General features: G+C 44.4%; 1 pseudogene; it reads right to left on the bottom strand.

Annotated features, from left to right (window-relative positions):
* Positions 1–1,564: 1,564 nt before the first annotated feature.
* On the bottom strand, positions 1,565–4,137 carry LOC101516276 (uncharacterized; annotated as a pseudogene).
* Positions 4,138–4,827: the final 690 nt, after the last annotated feature.

Here is a 4,827-nt window from a genome sequence, read left to right as displayed (position 1 = left end):
AGCTGCTCTACTTCCACTTCAGCTTCCTGCTAAACAACAAAATATGGTCCAAATTCTTATGCCGCTGCAGCCAAAGGGAAAACAAACGCCAGACTCCTGGCTTGGATTTGGGCCAATCCTGGCCATAGCAGCCATTTGAGGAGTAAACCAAACAGCAGATGGAAGGTCTCTCTGTGGCTCATTCTTCTCTCTGAAACTCTGTCTTTGAAACAAACACCTAACTCTTCTTTTAAAGAAAAATACCTGAATACATAATATTTTAGACAACCCACGAAACAGATAACTTCTGAGCATCTTGCAGTAAATTACCTTAAATGACAAGGGAAATACATTAAAATCTAACTCAGTTCATATTAAGCTCAGATCAAGAGTATCCTTTATAGAAGTAAACTGTAAGAGAATTAAGAACTTTCTCAAAGTCAAATCAGAGACTCAGTACAAAAAAAAATTATATTGATGAAGCAGAAACTTAACTGTATGATTCTTGTTAGAACTTTGGGAAAAAATGAAAATTACCCAAGGACATTAGAAAATAAGCTAAATCGGGGGCCCGGTGGCGTGGCCTAGCGGTAAAGTCCTCGCCTTGGACACCCCGGGATCCCATATGGGCGCCGGTTCTGATCCCGGCAGCTCCACTTCCCATCCAGCTCCCTGCTTGTGGCCTGGGAAAGCAGTCGAGGACGGCCCAACGCCTTGGGACCCTGCACCCGCGTGGGAGACCCGGAGGAGGTTCCAGGTTCCCGACATCGGATTGGCGCGTACCAGCCGTTGCGGCTCACTTGGGGAGTGAATCATCGGATGGCAGATCTTCCTCTCTGTCTCTCCTCCTCTCTGTATATACGGCTTTCCAATAATAATAAATCTTTAAAAAAAAAAGAAAAAGAAAATAAGCTAAATCTAGGAGACTGAAAAACTTTAGCTACAGATATGGAAACAGGAGCAACTTAAAGCAAAAGAGGAAATGTTCTCAAACTATATCAATATTAAACATTTATGAAATCAGATGCATTAGTAGACACAGCAAGGCGAAATGACTGAACTGCAAACATAAACTTCACAATCATATAGAAAAATTAAAGCCTCCTAGAAATAATAGATTTACAGAGAATAAAGAGACAGAAAGAAAGATCTTCCATTCACTGATTTATACCCCAAATGGCTATAACAGCCAATCTAAAGCCAGGACACACCTGGGGTCTCCCACAAGGCTGCAGGGTGCCGAGGATTTGAGCCATCCTCTACTGCTTTCCCAGACCACAAGCACGGAGCTGGATGAAAATGGAGCAGCCAGGACACACACTGGCACCTATACAAGATGAGCCTTTGCACCAGTACCAGTCACTGGGATTCTACTATCCCATACACAGACTTCATTTTTAGTGACAAGAAAAAAATTTTTTTCCTTTCCAATGCAGGTTTACAAAAATTAAAACTGCACGGCCTAAGTGACTTGCCTCTGAGATATGTTCATCTACTTAAAGTGCCGTCGGTGGGCAGAAGCCCTGTCAGAGCCTCCACCTGCCCACGTGTGTGACACTTGCTCACCCATCAGATCAGGATAGACTCATAGGGCTGCAGTGAGTTTGTCACAGCCAAAGTCTCTGGACCCCCATCCGCTCCGATGCAGGGAACAGGACGGACTCCACCAAGAGGGGCTTGGAAGAGGCATTCCCAAGCCAGCTTACCTTCTTCTTAGGGAACGCAGGACCTCCTCGGATGTGTTTTCTTAACAATGAAGTTGAGTCAGGTGCTTCATTTCATACTCCCTTTCAGTTTTGATGGAATTTGCTGAAGATAGTAGAACATCCTTGGCAATCTTACACTTCATGAGCCTGACAGGACCACCAGGTTTAATTCCTTCCAAGAAAGGCAACTTGAAGTTGGCTAGATTCGCGTACCAGGCCTTGGTAATTACTGCGAGATCCCAAGGTTCCGGTACATTATAACAACTGCCCCTCAAAATGGTTTTCACTGTGTTCTTTCCTGGCAAGCCATAAGCCAAGGTGGACAAAGGTCCAAATGCCTTAGGAACCAGAGAAAATGTCACAGATAACTTCGTTCGCTTTGCCTGAGCCTGAGGACGACGCCGCCTGAGAGCGCCGCCGGAAGCTTGCAAGGCCGCGCACACGCCGCGCACGCCACGCACGCCACGAGCCTGCGCAGCTGAGGCCCTTGTCTCCTAACTGCTCGCGGGCGGAACCACCTTCACTAAATCCTTAGCCATCCGCCAGGCAGGAATGTATTGTGAGCTAATCTGTCATTTTTTTCCAATTTTAGTACATGTACTGCTGAAGCGCACCCTAATCTGTCATTTTTGTACCAACCCTGTCAACATTCTTTCAGGAAATCATAGGAATCAGCGCCGACGTGTATCAGGTGATTTTATATCACAGGTTGTGTGCAATTTACACTGAGAAATCTTTAAGTACTGAAGCATGATTTTTACCGAACTTGGCGAATTTAGGATAGTTCAAACAGGCTTATAACTCTAACAACGCATATGTTAACGATTGGGGCTACACTGAGAAATCTTGATATTGATGAACGAGGAAGGGATGGTAAAATGACTTTTAAAAGTTGCAGATGAAAGAAATGAAACCACTTCCAATATTTAAACAATGAAATCAATAAATAATTGCTAAGGGTAGAGATGTGTGAAGTGATCTTAAGAACTCCCACATTTGACCAAATTTGCCTGGTAGATATGTTCACAGCTAAAGAAACTGTTAATGTGAATGTGACCAAGCAGAATGAGGCCAGAGACAGCACAGAAGAGCCTAAAATAGTCTGACTCTCAGGCTCTGACACCTTGATTGTACTGCATGTCTTTTTCGAAATTCTCTTGCCGTTCTCCACTATGTTTGGAGTTCTTTTACTAATATCCTTTAAACTGTTTCAGAGGGTAGCTTACAATTTGCATCTATCACTCTTCCTCCCAGGGCCCATATCTGCGAAATGTGGGTAATAGTGAGCTTTGACCATCCAAGGCAAAGGCTCTATGGAAGATCTTCAACTTGGGCAAAATGTAAAATAGATTTTGACTTCCATATTCTAATCTCCACTTCTTTCTAAGGGGGAATGTCTTGTAAAGGAAGAAAAAGAAGAAAATCCTCCAATGTTCTAAAGACACACAAAAAAATAGCTATCACTATTTCATAACACCTATCATTCTACCAAATTTTCTTAACATAAATTTAGCTGATTGTTCCCATCTACTAAGAGCTTTTTAAACATCCCAACTCACTGGTTGTGCTAAGCAAACAGGCCCATCAAGTTCACCATTTGGTCTAACATTTGACACTGCACCACCTGTCATTTTATATCTCTAATTCTGAGTCTGGGCTCTGGTTCTGTTTCCAGTCCAAGTATCTGCTAATGTGTACCTTGGAGACAGTAGTTAATACATTGACTTGCTACGTCCAAATAAAACACCCAGCCTGAGCTTCATGTGCCCAGTTTCTACCAGGTCCTGTTTGCAGACATCTAGGGGGCAAACCAGGAGTTTGAAGATCTTTGTCAATTTCTGTGACTCTCCTTCAAGCAAAAATAAACACATACTTTTATTTTTAAGAAAACGAGGTATGTCTCCATCTATTTTAATTAAGTTCCAAAGTTAAGGAAAACTCCACAAGCCATTCATATTTCCCCTCTCTCCTTTCACTACATTCTATCCTCTCAAATTGCTACTGAGTTTCCAATGAATTCTTTCATAGTCACTTATGCGCCTTCTCACTATGCTGTAAGATTCCTAGTTTCCACAGTTTGAGACAGTTTGTACTGTTCAGTAGCAGTGCTGCAGGTGAACCTTGGCATGGTTATCCAAGGTCCTGGGAAATTCTCTTAATTTTTGTCCACTAGGAAATGTCTCCTTACAAACATATTTTATAAAATTCCGGTGAAATATGAATTAAACACAATCCAAAGGGATGAATAGTGTGTAGCAGGTGAAGCCCTACTTACCCACATCCCAAGTGCTAAGTCCTGTTCCTTCTCCTCTGCTCCCCACTTTCCCCCACAGCCTTTGGATGGCACACCCTGGGAGGCAGCAGATGACAGTCTAGTTATGGGACCATTGTCATCAACCTGGGAGATGAGGATGGAGTTCCTGGCTCGCAGCTTCAGCCCAGCCTCAGGCATTCAGAGTGAACCCAGCCCATCCATTTGTCTCTACCTTTCAAGTAGAGGGAGATAGATTTTAAATAAACAGAAATCCTTTCAGTGAAACACTAAATGAAACACTAACCGAGTCTTAGCAAGGTAGTTTGGTAGGTAGGGTGGCAGATATTTTTAAGGAAACAATGTAGCAAAGTTTACACACCCCTTCCTATCTTGAACACATTTATCCAAATTCCCTACACTCTATTTACCAGTCAAATGAGGGAGATTTTTAACCCATATTTTTGCACTGAGAACAAAATCACAGCACCTGATAACATACACCCAGGACAGCAACAACACACACCCCTGAAAATTTCCATGGAACCACGGGGCAATGGAGTGCCAAGCTTCAGAGCCTAAATTGCAGAGGCTCCCGAGGGGCCACACGCAACGGCAAGTTGCGTGCTTCAATTTCAAATCCCCTCAAACCACAAGACTGGTCTTGAAACGAGATTTCTATTTGGAATCTTCCGCGAAATATCGGCAACAACTTGGTCTCGCCGCCGACCGCCAGAGGGAGAAGCCGCGCCGCGCAAGCCGGCTGGGCTCCCTGGCCGTGCAGGGAGCGCCACCCAGCAGCCCCAGGCCGACCTCTCCCCGACTCCGGGCGCGCGGCGTGGCGTCCGCACGTCACGGCGACGCGGCCAATCAGCGGCGCCCTCGGAGGTA

Source organism: Ochotona princeps, chromosome 2 (assembly GCF_030435755.1).
Source record: "Ochotona princeps isolate mOchPri1 chromosome 2, mOchPri1.hap1, whole genome shotgun sequence".
Lineage (NCBI taxonomy): Eukaryota > Metazoa > Chordata > Mammalia > Lagomorpha > Ochotonidae > Ochotona > Ochotona princeps.
Note: the sequence above shows the minus strand (reverse complement) of the source record. Positions and strands in the feature narration are given on the sequence as shown.